This window comes from Lithobates pipiens, unplaced genomic scaffold, assembly GCF_037356315.1.
Source record: "Lithobates pipiens isolate NorthernLeopardFrog02 unplaced genomic scaffold, aLitPip1_a1.2 Scaffold_16, whole genome shotgun sequence".
NCBI lineage: Eukaryota > Metazoa > Chordata > Amphibia > Anura > Ranidae > Lithobates > Lithobates pipiens.
The window spans coordinates 127,674,825-127,697,040 of record NW_027507748.1 but is presented as its reverse complement, the minus strand read 5'-3'; the positions used below and the strand labels follow the sequence as shown (position 1 = coordinate 127,697,040).

At 46.1% G+C, this 22,216-nt stretch overlaps 1 pseudogene across 1 annotated transcript in view; it reads right to left on the bottom strand.

Moving 5' to 3' along the window:
- LOC143984112 (myeloperoxidase-like) overlaps positions 1–21,555 on the bottom strand; it is a 96,435-nt pseudogene extending 74,880 nt beyond the window's left edge. Inside the window, exons 1-3 of the transcript XR_013274712.1 lie at positions 21,473–21,555; positions 7,679–7,772; positions 3,795–3,970 (exon numbers count right to left, since the gene is read on the bottom strand). The product of XR_013274712.1 is annotated as a myeloperoxidase-like (transcript). The remainder of the gene's footprint in view (positions 1–3,794; positions 3,971–7,678; positions 7,773–21,472) is intronic.
- Positions 21,556–22,216: the final 661 nt, after the last annotated feature.

Below are 22,216 nucleotides of genomic sequence, written 5' to 3'. Positions count from 1 at the left end.
TTTTCCCATAGGGCAGTGATGGAAAACCTTGACACCCCAGATGTTTTGGAACTACGTTTCCCATGATGCTCAACTACACTGCAGAGTGCATGAGCATCATGGGAAATGTAGTTCCAAAACATCTGGGGTGCCACGTTTCACCATAACTGCTATACTGCTATACAGTATCTCTCAAAAGAAATCAGAAGTTAGGAATAGTTCAGGGATTTTTGGTGGAACTCAACTTCCAATACCTCTGGCTCAGGCCCTCAGCTTCCTGTTCAACACTATCACTTGTAAACACAGAAGTTTGGCTTCTGTGTTTACAAGTGACAGCTTGTCTCCCAACAGCTCCCACAGATCTGATCATCTGAGTGGCTCCCACTGAGTGTATGATGGAGACAAGGGAGGTGCAGGTGCTGATACCCCCACTAGATGATCTCCCTGCAAGTGAGAGAGGCAGAGCCACCTACAGTGTGTAGGTAGGTACTAGAGCCCCCTGGGCGCTTCAGCTTAATACAGCAACACAATTAAGACAAGTAGAAGATGGTGGAGCTTTTAATGAGGAAGAAGATAGTGGCAGTGGAAGGGGGTTGCATACAAAGGTCAGAGCTGAAGAGGGGTGAAAGTGAGATGTGAATAGGGGATGCAGAGGTAGGCCCCTGTTGAAGAAGGTGTGTAACAAAACCCAAACTCTACATTCTGTACATAATGCACTCCTGGTATTTAATGCCCCTTTAAGACACTTCAACTGTTTGTGAAATTTGACCACATCCACTATTCGATGTGCTTTGGAGGGTGTGTGTGGGGGTAGGGGGTTTCTGGGAGGTTGTGGTTGAGTTCCTGAACCTATTTTCTGAGAAAAAAAGGCCTGGTTAAAATGTTTGTTTTAAATGCATGAGATACTGTACTTCCAAAGTATAATTTTATATGTAAGTATACGGGGGTTATTTACGAAAAGAAAATCCACTTTGCACTACAAGTGCACTTGAAAATGCAGTTGCTCTAGATCAGGGATATGCAATTAGCGGACCTCCAGCTGTTGCAAAACTACAAGTCCCATCATGCCTCTGCCTCTGGGTGTCATGCTTGTGGCTGTCAGAGTCTTGCTATGCCTTATGGGACTTGTAGTTCAGCAACAGCTGGAGGTCCGCTAATTGCTTATTTCTGCTCTAGATCTAAGGGGTAGATCTGAAAGTGGAAGCTCTGCTGATTTTATCATACAATCATGTAAAAGCTAAAATTCAGTTTTTTATTTTCCTTGTATGTCCCGCTCGGATCTACAGCAACTTTACTTTCAAGTACAAAAGTGGATTTTCCTTTCGTGAATAACCCCCACTGTGTCTGCTTTGTCTACCCTATTTAGAGCTTCAGGAACTTTTACACAGTAGTTCCTACAATTTTTCTTTATATGAGCCACTCTCTATTTAACTGGAAAAGGGTGAAATGTGTTGAGGCTGTATCCTGAGCAATGTATATAATGGACTCTCCAGCTCCTTTAAGTTTGAAGAATGATATTAAGTTCTTTGCTTTTGCCAACTATACACACTACTATTGGTCAGGATAGGGGCAAGGCTACACAGGAATACAGCAGCGAAATAAGTGTACTGGAGTCCAGATCTCCCTGCTAGATACAGGCAACTCTACTAACAGTCTGCAGCTGTGAATGGTATAGATGATTATTACAGGAAAGAGCCTAGTATTATTAATTGACATCAACTGGCTTCATGTACACTTGTATGAATATCCCTCTTTGACTGGGGGGAGAAAAGAGGGTGTATTTATTCCAATTCTTGTTGAAAATCTGAATTTAATGTATCTGAATTTTGTGATTTGCTGACAATGCTATTTCAAAAAACATGAAATTAACACACAATTAACAAATTATCTAAAGTAGAAATCATAGCCATATTTGAAATATAATTTCTAAATTTGGATAATACAGCCCTGGCCAGAAGTTTTGAGAATGACACAAATATTAATTTTTAACAAAGTCTACTGCCTCATTTTTTTTATTTTTTATGATCGCAATTTGCATATACTCCAGAATGTTATGAAGAGTGATCAGATGAATTGCAATTAATTGCAAAGTCCCTCTTTCCCATGAAGATGAATCCCCTAACAAAAACATTTCCACAGCATTTCAGTTCTACCACAAAAGGACCAGCTGACATCATGTCAGTGATTCTCTCGTTAACACAGGTGTCAGTGTTGATGAGGCCAAGGCTGGAAATCACTCTGTAATGCCGATTGAGTTAGAATAACAGAATGGAAGCTTTAAAAGAAGGGTGATGCTTGAAACCACTGTTCTTCCTCTGTTTCATGGCTACCTGCAAAAAAGGGATTCACAAGCAAGGATATTTCTGCTACCAAGATTGTGCCTAAATCAACCATTTATCGGATCATCAAGAACTTCAAGGAGAAAAGCAGGCTTAAAGTGATTGTAAAGTATCTTTTTTTTTTTCTAATAACAAACATGTTATACTTACCTCCTCTGTGCAGTTGGTTTTGCACAGAGCAGCCTGGATCCTCCTCTTCTTGGGTTCCTCTTCGGTGCTCCTGGCCCCTCTCTCCTGTCAAGTGCCCCTACAGCAAGCAGCTTGCTATGGGGGCATCCAAGCCAAGTCACAGCTCCCTGTGTCAATTCAGACATGGAGCCCTAACCCGGCTGCACCCCCTCTCTCCCCTGATTGGCTAACTGACTTTGACAGCCGCAGGAGCCAATGGTGCTGCTGCTGTGTCTCAGCCAATCAGGAGAGTCCCAGATGGCTAGAATACTCGTAGACATCGCTGGAGAGAGATGGGGCTCAGCTAAGTAATTAGAGGGTGCTGGGGAGGCTGCTACACACAGAAGGTTTTTTTTATCTTCATGCATAGAATTATCTTCAAGCCCCTTCTCTTGAGGAAAAACTTCAGGAACAGACTGATATTCTGCAAAATGTACATGGATTGGACTGCTGAGGACTGGGGTAAAGTCATTTTCTCTGATGAATCCCCTTTCTGATTGTTTGGGGCATCCAGAAAAAACCTTGAGAATCTGGAGAAGAAAAGGTGAGCACTACCATCAGTCCTGTGTCATGTCAACAGTAAAGCATCCTGAGACCATTGATGTGTGGGTTGCTTCTCAGCCAAGGGAGTGGGCTCACTCACAATTTTGAAATTCACAAGAACACAACCATGAATAAAGGATAGTACAAAACATCCTCTAAAAACAACCCCTCCCAACCATCCAAGAACATTTTGATGACGAACAATGCCTTTTCCAGCATGGTGGAGCATCTTGCCATAAGGCAAACGTAATAACCAAGTGTCTTGGGGAACAAAACATCAACAGTTTGGGTCTATGGCCAGGAATTTCCCCAGACCTTAATCCCATTGAGAACTTGTAGTCATTCCTCAAGAGGCGGGTGAACAAAAAAACCCCACAAATTCTGACAAACTCCTGATTATGCATGAATGGGCTGCCATCAGTCAGGCCCAGAAGTTGATTGACAACATGCCAGGACGAGTTGCAGAGGTCTTGAAAAAGAAGGGTCAACCCTGAAAATATTGACTCTTTGCATAACTTAATCTAATTGCCAATAAAAGCCTTTGACGCTTGAAATGCTTGTAATTATACTTCAGTACACCATAGTAACATCTGACAAAAAGATCTAAAAACACTGAAGCAGCAGACTGTGAAAATGAATATTTGTGTGTCATTCTGAAAAATTTTGGTCATGGCTGCACAGTATACAGTTTGTGCTTTTTATTTTAAAAATTATAACATTTCTAGTTTTCTGGGCAGTTCTGAAATATTTATTTTAATGTGATACCTGAAATATTAACGGAATTTGGATAGATATATTTTAGTTTCTCAGCAGTAAGCTTGAGGGTCACATCCATGTAATCAGCAGCTCTTATTAAGTTTCTGCATTGGCCTACGGGTTGTCTTAAGTATGCTATAATATCAGCAGGTCTCGGAGACTCTCTCTTTGCTCGTTCCTTCAGGCTGAGAAGACAAAAAACACATTATTCTGCAAGTTGCACTAAATATTCTGACAAAGGTAAAAACCTACCATAGAATGCAGGAGACTGGTGTTCCTCTTTGTTTTATGTATGCCTGTGCCCTTTGTCATGGTGCCATTTAGCTGATCAAACCACTCACAGGCCTTTAAACACTAACTGAATGATATTTATTTTGCCTTCCCCTCTATATTTATATGCTGCAATAATGGATGCAAGTGATTTCTCAGAGTGGGTTTTTGCATAGCGTAGGGTGACCAGATGTCCCTGGTTTCAGGGGACAGTCCCCGGATTGAGGACACTGTCCCCGGACCAATTCTGTCCCCGGTTTTGTCCCCGGATTGACTTCAACAGGAGCTGGGGCAATTTTCAAAGACAGTCAGTGCAGAATAAAAAAAAATAATCTGAATTACACTCCCCCCGCTCCTACTAGCTTAGGGAGGTGTATTTTTTCCATTATCTGTGCCCCTTTATGATTAAATGTGCTGGTCAGAGCGGATGGACTATTTCTTCAGTTTCAGCTCCGCTCACATGTTCTTCTGCCTTGGCTCAAATCCCGACCAGCCGCCCGCCTGCTTGTCTCCTTACCTTCCCTGGCAGAGTCATTTTCCTCCGGGCCCTGTCTACAACTGGGTGGGGAGCGGAGGAAAATGACTCTGCCGGGGAAGGCAAGGAGATAATCAGGTAGGCGGCTGGTAGGGATTTGAGCCAAGGCAGAAGAACGTGTGAGTGGAGCTGAATGGGCATGTGCTGAAACTGAAGAAATCGATCCGGAGTGAGACCTGAGAGGCTGTGAGGCAGGCGGAGGAGGCAACGGGCAGAGAGAGGCAGCAGAGCTCAGCTGATGATGTCCAGCAGCAGGAATAGAGGGGAAGCAGATCCAATCATGGGGCTGCCAGTGCCTTCAAGGCTTCAATACAGGTGTGTTTTGGGGGTGTCTGTGAATAGACTACATTGCACTGTGTCTGTCTCTCTGGCATAATGGATGGTATCAGAACTCACAGGCAGCGGGCACTTATTGGTCATAAGTTAACAAAATCAGCACCCAGCAGTCAAGTTATGTGACACACTGTGACAGAGCCAGCCAGAGCCATGATAGAGTGCCTGCTGCCTGTGATTTGTCATAATGCTGATGATCTTAACCAGTTGCGGATCACCTGATAGCAGGATCACTTATATACGTGATCCTGCATTTCTGGGTATCAGAGCCAATCATCGGATCCGGCGGACTCACCTAGTGGTCTGCCTATGTAAACAAGGCAGTTTGCCATTCTGCCAGTAAGACATTGATCCAGTGTTACTGCAAAGCAGGTACAAGGATCTATGTTTTCCCTTAGTAAAATCACCTGCCCCACAGTGAGAAAACACTTGTTAGGCACACATTTAACCCATTGATTGTCCTAGATGTTAGCCCCTTCCCAGCCAGTTTCATTAGTACAGTGACAGTACATATTTTTAGCACTGATCACTGTATTAGTGTCACTGGTTCCCACAAAGTGTGAAAAGTGTCACTAATGCCACGTACACACGAGTGGAATGTCCGACAGAAAAAGCCAGACTGAATCTTTTCATCGGATATTCTGATCGTGTGTGGGCATCATCTTACTTTTTTTTTCGAAAATTCTGACGGACCTAGAAATAGAACATGTTTTAAATATTTACGATGGAACCAATTCCTATTGTAAAAACCGCTCGTCTGTATGCTGTTCCGACAGACTAAAAACTACGCATGCTCTGAAGCAAGTACGAGATGGCAGCTATTGGCTACTGGCTATTGAACTTCCTTTTTCTAGCCCCGTCGTACGTCACCGCATTCTAGATGGTTGGACTTTGGTGTGATCGTGTGCAGGCAAGACAGTTTCAGCGGAACTCCGTCTGAAAAACCTTTGGAGCTTATTCCGACGGGAAAACCGGTTGTGTGTACGCGGCATTAGTGTCCGATTTGTCCACCGCAATATCGCAGTCCCGATATGAGTCGCTGATTGCTGCCATTACTAGTAAAAAAAAAAAAGATGTCCCCGGATTTCATTTTAAAAATCTGGTCACCTTAGCATACGACAGTGGCTTACAGTGGCTACAACTTGGTCAGTTTTTGACCATGTGACCAGCCGTATGAAAACCTGGAGTAGGAGTATCTTTAGGAAAGGCATAGAAGGAGGTGTCTGTCCCAACACCCCCCCCCCCCCCCCCATAGAAACAATAGTTACTTTCTTTTAAACTGCATTTTTTTGTGGTTCCACTGAGCTCTATATCTGGTATAGTAAAGTACAGAGAACATGGAAATGCAAATATTTTAGTAAATATAAACTGCTAAATAACTTTTCTCAACAGTTAGAGCAGTCTTGTGATTTCTATCAGTGTCTGGTTAAAGCTTGTAGGAGGAGTTTTCATTTTACGCTGATTGTCCTATGAGGCTGCAGTATACCTGACCCTCTGTCTGGACAGTGCTGATAGACCCAGTGTTGATCACATGCACTCTCATAAGAAAGAAAACAAAGCTCTCTAGCAATACACACCAAACTGAGCTATGCAGAGCACCCCAAGACTCTGTACTATCAGGAGATGGTTTGAGGACTGTGTAAGAAGGGAAGGGTCAAAGAAGACAGGTTCAAACAGCCTTTTTCCACAATGCAGATGATTAACCCCTTAGGTTCCACAGTGAGTATAACAAGGATGCTTTACTGCATATATAGACTGTTTTTACTGTTGTGGGCTAAGTACTATTTTAACAGTGAACACATAACACCCTAATAAACAGATTACAGCAGTAGACCCTAGCATTAAGTTGTGCTGAGACGATTATAATCATTAGGGATGAGCTGAAACCCCCCCCCCCCCCCAGTTCGGTTCGCACCAGTACACCACGAACAGGCAAAAAATGTGTGCGAACATGAAAACACCATTAAAGTTTATAGGACACGAACATGAAAAATCAGGTGTTAATTTTAAAGGCTTTTATACAAGTTATTGCCATAAAAAGTGTTTGGGAACCTGGGTACTGCCCCAGGGGACATATATCAATGCAAAAAAAAGTTTTAAAAACTGCATTTTTTTCAGGCGCAGTGATTTTAAAAATGCTTACAGTGAAAAAATTCAATATTTAATAAAATAAAAAATTCTATAAAAATTAAATATTCCTTTAAATATCGTACCTGGGGGGTCGCCTTAGTCTGCCTGTAAAGTAGTGCACCTGGCCGATGTGTATTACAGTACCACAGCAAAATTATATTTCTAAAGGAAAAAATCTCATTTAAAATTGCTTGTGGCTGTAATGAATTGCCGGCTCCCGACAATATAGATAAAAATCTAAAATTGGAGTGGTTTCCTCCCAGTTCATTCCAGACCCTTCAGGTCTGGTATGGATATTAAGGGGAACGCCACACCATAATGTAACAAAAATAATTGGCGTGGGGTCCACTCCCAAAATCTATACCAGACCCTTATCCGAGCATGCAGCCTGGAGTATAGGATGGGGGGTGAGCGAGCACCCTCAGATCCCGCCCCCCCACCATTTTGTGTGGTTCCAACCCCCCTCCCTCTATTTTGCTATCGCAGGGGAGGGGATAGGAACTAATAGGATAAATTGTATTGTATATGTTTCAAGATAATGTTTGTGATTTTCTGAAATTTTGAAAAAAAAAAATGAAATTAAACAAGACATAAGTTGCATTTCAACATCCCTAGCTTACCTTACCTTTTACGAGTTTCAGTATAAGCGTTATCGACTAAGCGCTTTGCTCGTATCAGGCTATCGTGAAGTAAGCTATCATCAATCTTTTTCATCTCACCTAAAAAATAAAAAATAGCTACATTGAAAAACAATGTCAGTTTAGAAAAAAAGATATTAAAAAGCTGTCGGATGTTTTGATATCATTATCTAGACCAGTCCTCATTAAATGGTGGACCACATCATAGAAACCAACGTCATTACATGTCTGCCTGCCTGGCTGTAATGGAATCTACTGATCTATAGTGAGATTCTTATAGGGGAATCCAATGAAAGGGGTACTCTGATAGAGACACATTATGTAAGTATTCTGATAGGGGAATCTGATGCATAGGGCACTCTAATGGGGATACAATATGTAAGGGGAGATTCTGGTGTATGGGAGCACTCTGATAGGGACATATTATTTAAGGGGGCACCCTGTTGGAGACACGTAATGTATGGGGCACTCTGATGGGGCACTTGATGTATAGGGGCACTGTCATGGGCATCTGATGTATGGGGGCACTGTAATAGGCACACATTATATTAGGGGGCACTCAACTGGGGACACCTGATGTAAGGGCGCACTGTGAGGGGGACACCTGATGTATGGGGGCACTCTGATGAGGACACCTGTTGCATGAGGGGAACTCTGATGGGGGAACTTGATGTTTGGGGGCACTCTGGTGGGGGCAACTAATATGAGGGTATTCTGATGAGACCATCAGATGTATGGGCACACTTTGATGGGGACTGCTTATGTAAGGGGTACCCTGATGGAAACACCTTATGTAAGGGGATACCTGATTTATGGGGAAACTCTGATGGGGGAATCTGATGTTAGGGGCACTCTGATGGAGACACATTATATAAGGGGGCACTCTGATGGAGACACATTATGTAAGGGGGCACCCCGATTGAGAATGTGGGGGCACTCTGATGAGGACACTTGATGTATGGGGAAACCTGATGGGGGCACCTGATGTATAGAGGCACTCTGATGGGGCACCTGATGTATAGGGGTACCTGATGTATTAGGGCACTCTGATAGGGCACCTGATATATGGGGGCACTCTGATGGGAACATATTATGTAAGGGGGCACTTTGATGGTGGCACCTGATTTAAAGGGACACACTGATGGAGACACCTAATGTATGGGGGCACTCTGATGGTGCTGCTAGTTTGGAGCACACTGATGGGGAAACATTGTATATGGGGGAATTCTGATGCAGACTCCTGATGTATAGGGACACCTTATGTAAGGGGGCACACTGATAGGGCAACTGACATATGAGGGTATTCTGATTGGAGTTCCTGTTTTATGGGGTTACTCTTATAGGGGCAACTCATGTAATAATTTACTCTGATAGGGGCACCAGATGTAGGGGGGTACCTTGATGGGAACACTTTATGGAAGGGGCACTATGATATGGATACCTGATGTATGTGGGCACTCTGATGAGGCAGCTGACAAATGGGCACACACTGATGGGGGAACCTCATGTATGGGGGCACTCTGATGGGAAAACTTGATGTTTGATGGCACTTTGATCGGGGAACTTGATGTTTAGGGCACTCTGATGGGGACACCTTATGTAAGGGGCACACTGATGAGGGAAACTGATATATGAGGGTATTCTGATTGAGGTTCCTGTTTTATGAGGTTACACGTATGGATGGCACTCTGATGGCGACTTCCTAGTGGGTACCCTGATGGTAACACCTTATATAAGTGGGACTGCGAAGAGAACGCTTGATATAAGGGAGCACTTTGAGTAGGACACCTGATGTATGGGGGCACTCTGATGGGGGAAACCGATAAATGAGAGCATCCAGGGTCCCTTTATTTTTGGGTTATTCTGATAAGGGGCACCAGATGTATAGGGGCACTCTGATGGGGGAAACTGATAAAAGAGTGTATTCTGATAGGGGCAGCAGATGTATTGGGGGGAACTCTGATGGAGACTTCTTATATTAGGGAATATATTGATGGGAACACATTATGAAGGGGCACTGTGATTAGAGCACCTGATGTAAGGGGTTACTCTGAGGGGAAACCCTGATGTATGGGGGCACTTTGATGGGGTAACCAGATGTATGGGGGCACTTTGGAGGGAACTTCTTATGTAAGGGGTACCTTGATGGGAACATCTTATGTAAGGGGCTCTGTGATGGGGACACCTGGTGTAAGAAGCATTCTGATGGGAACACATTATTTAAGGGGCCACCCTGATGGGAACACCTGATACCAGAGGAAACTTTGATGTGAACACCTGATGTAAGGGAGCACTCTGATGGGGACACGAGATATAAGGGAGTATTGTGATGGGGGCAACTGATCTACAGGGGTACAATAGTGGAACTTATTTATGAGGGAACGCTGATGAGGACACCTGTTGTAAGGGGGCACCCTGACAGTGATAACTGATGTAAGGGGGTACTCTGGTGGGGACACCTTATGTATGGGGGAACTCTGATGGGGACAACTGACCTATGGAAGTACTCTGATGGGGAAGCCTGATGTAAGAGGTATTCTGGTGTCGACACCTTAAGTTGGTTCTATTTTCTTTTACATGAAATGTGGCCTACTTTTATGGTTCATTAAAGAGATATTCGAACCTCAGCTGGAAGAAAGTTTTAGCAACCAGATCTCTTACAGTTTTAAGTCATACCCCTGATCAGGGGCATATCATGAAATCAGTGGGCCCATGTGCAAGATAAAAAGTGGGCCCTAGGCAAAAAGAAAAATGAATGGGGTGGGCAACCACATGGCAAATGAGGTTTAATGTAGAAAAATTTAAAATAATGCATTTGGGTGGCAAAAACATGAATGCAATCTACTCACTAGGGGAAAAAACCTCTGTGGAAGGATGGAAAAGGACCTGGGGGTCCTAGTAGAAATGGCATGCAATTAACTCCAGAGATAAAACGATAATTATCCCAATCTACAAGACTCTGGTCTGGCCGTACCTGGAGTATACTGTCCAGTTCTGGGCACCAGTCCTCGGGAAGGATGTGCTGGAATTAGAGTGAGTCCAAAGAAGGGCAACAAAGCTGATAAAGGGACTGGAGAATCTTAGTTATGAGGAAAGATTACAAGCATTGCACTTATTCTCTCTGGAGAAGAGATGCTTGAGAGGGGATACGATTTCAATGTACAAATACTGTACTGGTGACCCCACAATAGGCATAAAACTTTTCTGCGAAAGGGCATTTAAAAAGACTCGTGGCCATTCACTAAAATTAGAAGAAAAACGGTAAGAGCGGTAAGAATGTGGAATTCTCTTCCACAAGCAGTAGTTTCAGCGGGGAACATCGATAATTTCAAAAAACGATTAGATAAGCACCTAAACGACCATAACATACAGGGATATACAATGTAATATTGACATAAAAGCACACACACACAGGTTGTACTTGATGGACTTGTGTCTTTTTTCAACCTTACCTATTATGTAACTATGTATTATCAAGACTGTCTAATTGGAGACCTGTGCCTAGAATTGAAAAGACTGCCAGATGATTTACAGTGGTAGTAAAGTTTGTTTGCTAGAAAATTGCTATTGGTCTCTTCTGCCATAAATGCTTCCTTCTGCCTATCAGCCATCATGTTCATTGAGCTGTGCATGCGCAGCTCAGTGAACTTTTAGGATCCCAATCTGTAATGCTGCAATGTGACTCCCATGCGCATGGGAGTGACATCACTGCGTCCCGGGCAATCAAGCAGCTAAAGGCACGGAACCTGTAAGGAGGATCGGGCGAAGATAGAAGCGCCCTAGACTCACCGGATTGATCACATCGAAGAGCTGGAGGGCTTGGTTCGACAGGTAAGTATGCCATAATGTGATAATATTCTCTACAATATGGCATAACCCACCTGGGGGCCCCTAAAAAAGTAATGTTAGGGTAGTTTACAACCACTTTAATGCTCCAGGATCTGCAAAAAATTGAAATATTTGTAAAAAATCTCAGATATTTGGAGTGAAATCTGTTATTTGTTGAGAGGACTGAAACAATGCAGAAATACATTCTGCTTTTTAATCTCATATTTCATTGCTCAACAATCAGTTTTGACACCCAATATTTACTTGACCTCTGTATTGTCTGACACCTCACCTCAATGTCACTCTTACCCAAAATACTTCCACCTCTCTCCAAACCAAACACCCCCCCATAAACCAGACCAGACTATGTTTGGAGTAAATGGCCGACAAGCCTTGATTTATTAAACCAAAATATAACTTTCAATAAATAACCATAATTAACATGTAAACAACTTTCCTGTAAAACTGTATCCTGGGTCATAGCATAAATAGACCCTACTGGTCACTGCACATTACCTTTAACCTCTTGACCTCCAGACGGAAACCCCTGTCTCGGAGGCTATACCCAACCAATGCAGTGACCTACCCCTTTTACTCTTCCTGGTTAACCCCATGTAACCGTGAAGTACAAATCCAACCACCCCCATCACCATGGATGGGTACCACCTATTTTCCACCTGCACCACTTGACCTTCTCAACTGACCCCAAAAAACTGCCACAGCTCGAAAGGTGGTAAAACCTTACCCTTTCGAGCACCGCCACACACACAAACCCCTTTGAATCCCTTCCTGGAGACCCAAAGTCCACAGATCCGTCCCACCTCGTTCAAATGAACCCCATCACTCCTCAAATACCTCCAGGTCTCAAACTCCAGTTCCCGATGCCGACCCGCCAATCCCCCATTCCTGATAAAAAACCTACTCACTTCCTTTTATCCGACAACGCCCACCTCCACGACGTCCTGCTAACCATGTCTGACCATATCATGACCATGCCCGGGTAAGCGGCTTTAAGCCTAAGAAAATCACATTTAATGTCTCTGATGAGGTCCCTCATGGACCTGACCCCCATGTCATTACCCCCCACGTGCAAAAGTAGAACATCAGGCGGACGATCCAGGCGAGAAAATCTGTGCACCTCACCCAACACCCTGTTCCACCTCATACTGGGGACCCCAATCCAGCGAACCTGCGCCTCGTTCCTAGGAATCCGAAGCTGTCTCCCATTCGGCCGAATGTCTGCTCTCTTCGAACCCCAAAACACGTATGAGTGTCCCAGAATCCATACTAAGCCAACATCATATCCTGCAAACAAAAACCAAGTAAATACACTACAACCATAACTCCACCCCAGAAAACATACATATATCCCCACCTAAACCCCCCAACATGCTCATGCTAACAGTTCTGGCCGAACATAAAGCCTAAACCTCTCGGAGTCCCACCTCCCAATTCTCCGAACCGCCCCTGCACTCAGCCCGGCCCTAGCTGCCTCTGTAGCCGCCCCGATGCGGAAGCAGTGCGATGAAAATTTTTTTGGATCCAAGCCCGCTGCTATCACACATTTTTTAAAAACAGCCCTGAATTGAAATGTGGACAAAAAGGAACCATCTCTGTGCACGAAAAAGGGGCCCGGACCCGGAGGCCTCACTTGCAGGAAAGCCCCCACCGCCCCCACAGGACAAATAGTGCTCTCGGCAATCGAACCCACTTCCACCAGCATCCCCCTCGCTTCCTGATCTGTCTTGGACCTGCATAACCAAATCCTCACCACCCCTTGACCCAGCTCGACCTCCCCCATTGCCAACCCCCCACGTCGTGCCCTGGCCGGGCAAAACATCTCGCCAATCCGGAAAGCCCCAAAAAAGGTTAAGGAAAAAGCCACCCGAAACAATAACTGTTCGTATATGGAACTACATACTGTCTCTAACACCCCGCACAGACCGCGGAGCACCTGAAAAGAAACCGGACGCCGCCCGTCTCTCCGTCTATGCTCCTTCCGGTAACCCTTCACCGCCTGACACAAACAGAATTCTTTGGTATAGTCCTGACCTTCCTCCCATTTAAACAAAAAGGCCAACCCCGCCAGCTTCCTGTCAATCGAGGCCGCCGAAACCCCCTTTTCCATAGCTATGCTAATGAAGTAGAACACAGCCTGAGCCATGCCCGCATCGCCCAGGGCCATGCCGATCGCTGTCAAACAGTCAGACCATTCCCGCCACACCCTCGAATAAGTCCTACTCACGGACAACTCAATCCACCTTGTTGCGAGTCCAACGGCGTACAAGCCTAACCACCGGCCCGGAGGCCGCGGTCAGCCGATTGACCACCTGTACCACCCCCATGGTTTCGCAATTGAAGCGCACCTTAGGGTTCCGAAACGACTCCCCCCAAATTTCCAATGCCACTACAATGGGAAACAATTCCAACAGCACCAGGTTCTTCAGAAACCCGGCCTCCGCCCACTCCGTGGGCCACGGTGCCACGCACCAATGTCCCTTGAAATAGGCACCAAAACCGGAAGACCCTGCAGCATCCGTAAACAACTCCAGATCCCAATTACTAATGGGACCCGCCATCCACAGTGCCCGTCCATTGTACGCCGCCTGGAACTCCTGCCACACCCTCAGGTCCTCCCTGTGTTCCCGCTTCAGTGTCACGAAATGCGTGGGGACCCGAACCCCGGCCGTAGCCATGGCCAACCTGCGGCAAAAAATTTACCCCATCGGAATAATCCGACACGCGGAATTGAGCTTGCCTAAAAGGGATTGTAACTGCCGCAACTGCAGCTTGCGGACCCCTACGGTCCCCCGAATTTCCCCCTGCAACGACTCTAACTTGTCCAAGGGCAGGCGGCATTCCATCTTGACCGAATCGATCTCGATCCCCAAGAACGTGATGCAGTTCCTAGGCCCTTCAGTCTTACCCGGAGCCAAAGGAACACCAAAAGCGTTCCGCCAAGTATTGCAGCGTTCCTAAGAGGACCGCGTAGACGTTCGAGCCCGCCGGGCCAACACACAAAAAATCGTCCAAGTAATGGACGACCGAGTTAATGCCCGACACATCCCTAACGGCCCACTCCAGAAAGGAACTGAATTGTTCGAACAGGGCGCAAGAAATCAAACACCCCATGGGTAGGCAGCGGTCCACGTAAAATGCCCCCTCCCAACGGCACCCCAAAAGCCAAAAACTATCCGGGTGAACTGGTAAAAGCCAGAACGCCGATTCAACGCCTGACTTTGCCATGAGCGTCCCGCGGCCATACCGCCGAACCCACGACACCGCCGCGTCAAAGGAAGTGTACGTAACCGCACAGTCCTCCGGTGCGATGGCATCGTTCACGATCCCCCTTTCGGAAATGATAGGTGATGGATCAACCGAAACTTGTTCGGCTCCTTTTTAGGAACCACCCCCAGCGGAGAAGCCACCAGATTTGTGAGAGGTGCCTCCTGAAACGGGCCGGCCATGCGGCCCAACGCGACTTCTTTACCCAACTTCTCCGTCACCACCGACGCATGCTGCAGAGCCGATTTTAAATTGTTTGCCAATGGGGGCACCGACGTCAATGAGCAAGGAATCCGAAAACCTGAAGTAAACCCCGCCTCCAGCAATTGTGCCCCTGCCCTGTCAGAGTATCTATTGAGGAAAGGCAGCATCCTTCCCACCTGAACCGGAGTCGTCCCTTTTGTTGACAGAATCTCCGGGGCGCCCTTTCCCTTTTTTGAAACATTTTGCAAGGGCATGGGACCCCCCGCAGCCCGAACACAAGTGCTTGAAACGGCAGTTCGACCCGAATTTGCAAGATCCCTCGTTAAACTGCCAACAATAACCCCATCGCTTTTCGGCCGGTTGTCCTGGGGTGGCAGAACCTCCGACCCCCGGCTGAAAAAACTGATTAGGAGCCCTCGCCGCCGTCATCAGCTTCATCCACAAGCTAATGTCCTGGTGGTCCCAGCGAAGCGAAGCGCCATCCGCTGCCTGAACTGTTCATCATACCGGAGCCACGCTGTGCCGCCATACGTCCGGTGTGCTTCACTAATGGCTTCCAGATACACGAACAATGCCGAGCAATGTTCCGGCGCCTTCTCACCCACCACACTTGCCAAAATGGCAAACGCCTGGAGCCAGTTAGCGAAGGTCCTGGGAATCAACCGGTACCTCCGCTTCTCCTCGTCTTCCTTCTTCCGCTCCTCGGGCTTCAACCTATCCAGGTTGAATTTCTCCAGCGGTAGCAGGGTGAAAATCTCAACGTACTCACCCTTCCAAATTTTTTCTTTCACTTCCGGCTTCAGATGCGCCCCTAACGGTCCCTCGAAGCAGACGTAGACCTCGCTTCTCGCCGCCTCAGCCAACTACACCTGATCCGCACTTTTCTCACCCACCTTCTCCGAAACCACGTCCGCCGCGGTGGCAGAAGCACCCGCGGACTTCTCCCCCCGCCACCGGTGCCCCCGGAGCGACCGCAGGCGAAGATGCTCCCCCCGTCGTCCCCGCCACGGCCGCAGCCTAGGCCTGTGTCCATGCCTGGGCTGGCCTGCTCACCACCCCACTCTCAAACCGCTGCACCAATTCTTTTAGGCCCAACAACAAGCCCCCAAGGCCCTCCTGCCCCTTGTCTCCCACTGAGGCCCTTGAAACCGGGGGCTGGCCCGCTGGCCCCACAGCCCCGATCCCCCCACCCCCACCAGGTGACCCCTACAAGCTACCCAGACCCAATAAATCATGCAACAAAGTAGACATCACAATAGAAGGGTTACACTCACCAGGCTGCCCAGGACTGGGCCTCGCAGCCGCCACTCTCGGACCCAGCGCCGTATCCTCTCTGCGATCTTCTCCACCGTCAGACTCGGACAGCTCACCCTCCAATCTCCCGTTCTCCACAGCCGACACGTTCACAGAAGTAGGACGCCCAGAGGGGCCTGCTCCACCGTCCAGGGGTCTGTGGTGCAGCGCTCTGGAATCCCGGCCCCTCCTGCTGCCAGCCCCGCCTCCCTGCCTGGGAGAAGGGCTCCTGCGTCTCCCGGTGCACCGACTCCTCACCCTGCGTGTCCCCTCAGACGCCCCTCCTGGGCCCTGGCTGGCCAAATGACCACTGCTGTTGTCCCTGGGACTGGGGGCCACCCTGCCGGGCCGAACCCCCACCCGCTGTACCCCTGATCCCCTCAGGCCGCCCCCCACCGCTCCCGCAACCGCCACGGCCTGGTCCACGCACTGGTGCCATGCAGGGGGCGCCGACTACTGGGACGCTCCTGACCCCCCCGCCGGACTCGCTTGTCCCCTCCTCCGGGCCCTGCTCCTGGCGGCATACCTGCTGCTCCCTTCCCCAGATGGGGCGGAGGCCGGGGTCATCTCTTCTCCCTGAGGTTGCTGCTGCACGCCTGTGTCACTACCGGGGGTGCTGTGCGCCGTCCGCGGGGGGCCCCTGCGGCCTACTTCCGGGCTGAACCGTTCGGGCGGCCCGGAACGCCGCGCCCGAGGTGTCTCTGCCGTCCCCCCTCACTGCCGCCTCGCGTTCCGCCGCCACAGCCGCTATCTGCGCCTGTAGCCATGCGGCGCCCTCTCTCTCCACTGCCGCTCTCAGCTGCTCTAAAAATGCTGCAGACGCCATGCTGCCCGTCGGAGCGGCGAGGGTGTATGTCCTATCACTTCCTCCTCCGCTCTCCGACTGCCCCTGGCTTTCTCTGCCTCGTGACTGCAAAACGGCAGGCTCCGCCCACCGCCCCGCCTACTCCAGTCTTCTTAAAGCGGCCACTCTCCTTACCCCCCTTAAAACGTCGACAGTGCATTCAAAGCAGCTGTCATGCCGTCCCTACGCCCACAGCCTGCTGCTGCTGCTCCGTGGACGTTCTGTACATCTGTGACTTTCTAGCAGGATTGCAATCAGAAGTTTTAAAGCGGTGAAGTTCCGCTTTAAGGCCTCCTCCTCGGTTCCTGTTTATGAAATGGAGCTATTGGGGAAAGGAGGAGAGGGGAGCGGGTACCTGATTTTGACAGGTAGCTGCTCGCCTTAGCTGATCAGAAGCGGAAGTTCTCCTTCTCCCTTCCCTCCTGAAGTCTTCTGGGACCTGTCATGTGTCCCAGAAGACTGCGGGACCAGTCACAGAGAGCAGCGTTGCTCACGCATACGCAGTGGGTGCCCAGTTGTGAGTCAGCAGCCACAGTTTTTATAGCTGCTGTCTTTTAACTTTCACATAAGAGACTGGGGATTCACTTTAACACTGCTGTGTATATGAAAACTATAGATATACTGAATATATTTAAAGCATAACTCCACTTTTGTTGAGAATTTTTTTTTCCCTCTGGGTGATCTACAGTATCTCACAAAAGTAAGTACACCCCTCACATTTTTGTAAATATTTTATTATTTCTTTTTATGTGACAACACTGAAGAAATTATATTTTGCTATAACAGTATAAGTTTGCTGTCCCCTCAAAATAACTCAACACACAGCCATTGATGTCTAAACCGCTGGCAACAAAAATGAAAATGTCCAAATTGGGCCCAATTTGTTAATATTTTGTGTGGCCACCATTATTTTCCAGCACTGCCTTAACCCTCTTGGGCATGCAATTCACCAGAGCTTCAGAGGTTGCCACTGGAGTCCTCTTCCACTCCTTCATGACGACATCACGGAGCTGGTGGATGTTAGAGACCTTGCACTCCTCCACCTTCCGTTTGAGGATGCCCCACAGATGCTCAATAGGGTTTAGGTCTGGAGACATGCTTGACCAGTCCATCACCTTTACCCTTAGCTTCTTTAGCAAGACAGTGGTTGTCTTGAAGTTGTGTTTGGGATCGTTATCATGTTGGAATACTGCCCTGTGGCCCAGTCTCCAAAGGGAGGGGATCTTGCTCTGCTTCAGTATGTCACAGTACATGTTAGCATTCATGGTTCCCTCAATGAACCGTAGCTCCCCAGTTCTGGAAACACTCACTCATGCAGCCCCAGACCATGACACTCCCACCACCATGTTTGACTGTAGGCAGTGTATGGTCTGAGCACTGGCAGGCTGACACCCTCCCCCCCTCAGAGAGTTCTTTGCCATGAGGTGGCATGCTGAACTTCCAGTGACCAGTATGAGAGAGTGAGAACGATAACACCAAATTTAACACACCTGCTCCCTATTCACACCTGAGACCTTGTAACACTAACGAGTCACATAACACTGGGGAGAGAAAATGGCTAATTGGACCCAATTTGGACATTTTCACTTAGGGGTGTACTCACTTTTGTTGCCAGTGGTTCAGACATTAATGGCTGTGTGTTGAGTTATTTTGAGGGGACAGCAAATTTACACTGTTATACAAGCTGTACACTCACTACTTTACATTGTAGCAAAGTGTCATTTCTTCAGTGTTGTCACATGAAAAGATATAATAAAATATTTTCAAAATTGTGAGGGGTGTACTCACTTTTGTGAGATACTGTATGTACATTGCAAGGATTATAACAACCTTTGTTGCACATTACTACCTTTTTGTTATTTTGAAGAAACCCTGTTTATTCCTCTGTGCTCATTGGGTCTAATGGGAGTGGTTTCATAATTATCAACAAGCTGTGCAGCTGCAGAGCAATGAGGAGATCTGCTAGGCCTGCGTCCCTTTAGATGTATTCCTATTGGGGAGTATACAACCAAAAATTTAATTTTTGTTGCAGGGATGCCTGAAATCTGACTTTTATCTAAGGCTCCTTTCACACTGGGGTGGTGCGGGCATCGGCAGTAAAGCGCTGCTATTTTTAGATGCGCTTTACCGTCGTTTTAGCTGCGGTATGCGGCCGCTAGCGGGGCGGTATTAATCCCTCGCTAGCAGCTGAAAAAAGGTTAAAACCGCCCACAAAGCGCCACTGATTTCAATGGCTAGGAGCGGTTTAGGAGTGGTGAACACACTGCTCCAAAGATGGAGCTAGCAGGACTTTTTTCACCGTGCTGCCAGCGCACCGCTCCAGTGTGAAAGCCCTCTGGCTTTCATACTGGAGTGAAAGGGACCGTTTTTTTCAGGTGCTACGCAAGAGCTATTTTTAGCGCTGTAGCGCCTGAAAACCGACTCGGTGTGAAAGGGGCCTTAGTGTCGACTTTTTGAAAAATTTGTGAGCCAATAACACAAGCAGGAAATTATGTTTCTAAGCCCTTGTACACACGGTCGGACATTCTGACAACCAAATCCGTTGGATTTTGTCCGACGGATTTTGTCTGAAACTGTTGCATACACACGGTCGGACAAAGTTGTCGGAAAATCCGATCGTTCAGAACGTGATGATGATATTTAATTACGATGGGACTATGTTCAGGCTAGTAGCCAATAGCTTTGGTCTAGGAATTTGATCTGAGCATGCGTGGCACTTTGTCCGATCGGAATTCTCTACAAACGATCGGACAAAGTCTGATCGGATCATGTTGTCGGAAAATTTTATAGCCCTGCTCTAAAACTTTGTTTGTCAGATATTCCGACGGAAACAGTCCGATGGAGCCCACACACGGTCGGATTAACTGACAACACGGTCCGATCGGACATTTTCCGTTGGAATGTCCGACCGTGTGTTCCTAGGGCTAATAGGTGGTTTACAGAGCACCTCTAGGTGGCCATAATGCATTACATTTTTAGAAAATTACAGCAACTGCAGATTGAAAAGGAAAGGTCATTTTTAATAACATTCAATTACAATATGACTTGTGTCGCATTTGTATACACTATATATCTTTTTTCTTTATTTGCTGTTTTCTTTCCCCCAAAAAAGTGGAATTACCCTTTACGCAGTGAAACTAATATTATTCAAATTCAACACTAGCCACAGATGCTCAAATATCTCCCCAAGAATGGCTTACTTCAGAAACCTGCTACTAACCATGATACTCCATTTACCCAGCAGCATCAGGCAAATAGTACAATAAATAAAAGAGATGTTTGATATTGGGAGCATTGCTTTGTTTTATCATGCCACATATGAGCAGCATTATTCTGTTCTGTAAGACTCTGAAAATATGCCAGTCTAGGTCATTTTTTAAACCAACTTGTACATGTTCAAGCATTCGTCTTTGGGGAAAAAGATTACCTTTATGTTTACAGGCAGAAGTATTTAAAATGTATAGATACATACATACATTAAAGCAGTATAAAACCAAAAGCATACATTTATTATATTTCAGCTTACCATTTCTTCCATCTTGTAGCTGCATTTGTTTTCTTTTCTTTTTAGTCTTTCTTTTTCTTATTCTCATCTGGTGATCTGGCCAGCAAGTCTGTTTTTAATAAAACAAGCACTCTGCTGATGTATCCGTTGCACAGATGAGATAAACCATTCACCGCTGACAGGGATGCTTACAATGATGAGCTTTTATTTATTTCTGCAAAACCTTTAACCCAAAGGACAAAACTTTTTCTCCAACTGCTTATACATTATTAAGCCCCATACACACTATCAAATTTTCTGCAGATTTTTGTCTTCAGATTTACCAAAACCATGTAGTAGAAGGGCCTGCCTGATAGCATACACATTGAAACTCCTAAGGTTTGACCTCATATTATAAGGTTTTGGTAAATCTGAAGACAAAAATCAGCAGAAAATCTGATAGTGTGTATGGGGCTTTAGCTGGAGTTTGGCTTCAATTTGTTAGTGTATCTAAATCTACTAGTACATCTTACACTCCCCTCCCCCTAAACTGACAATGCCTCTGTCCAAATATGCCCCCTGTGTTATCTCAACTATAGTGAGGGCACTCTAATAAAGGAGGTCTCCTTGGCCGGATCATCAGGTGAAAAAAAAAAAGGCTAAAAAAAAAAAAAAAACGAATGCAGCCACCACATCTAATACTTTGTAAACTGCAATATATTACATATTAGGTTTTGGGTTTAATTCACCAGCACTGAACAGAATTCTAATCAAATTTAGTTTGGTTGGTTTTCAGCTATAGATTCAGTATAATAATTGTCTTAAACAAAAAGAAATAGCTACCTTCATTGTAGAATGCTTCTGTCTTAGATGCCACAATGACAACAGTGCATATTAATAGAAACTTCATTTTTTTTTTTCTTCCGTGTGCCTAAAAATAGAATTGAATGCATTAGTAATTTACATAGTTTCAATGCATTTAAAATACAATATATTGTTATAGTAATTAAAATAAAAAGCAATCATAGTAAATAATTTGAATGTCTTAAGCAGATTCTAAGCATCACCTACCGGTGTAACCCTGAGTGTTACTCACCCCCTTCACACTGTGAATTTGTAAGGTTTAATTTCTAGAGAGACAGCCAATGGGTTGGTCTTGGCCACCATTAATGGGACAGCACCTACAGACTGGTTCCTTCCTGGTGGCCACACAGTAAATGTTTTGTTTATACAGATTAATCAATCATTCTTTTCTATAATTTAACAATAAATGAACACTGTTGTCTTTTTCCAGTGTAGACGTGCAGATTGCTGTTTACTTACAAAAAAAAAAAATTATGCAAATTTCATAGCAAACATTTTTCACCTGAGAAATTGCATTACTCAATGTGTTTCAAAAATTGATGTAGAACCACCAAACAATGACTGGAATAAAAACTGCTTCTGGACAGGCTTTAGGATTGGGATTTTTTAAACAAATTAACCTAAGAAGTTTTAACAATTCATCAGTTTGGAACGTCAGCACAATCGTTTTACCTCATGCAAACTTATTGTTTTCTCCGGTGGCGACTAACCATTTTAACCATG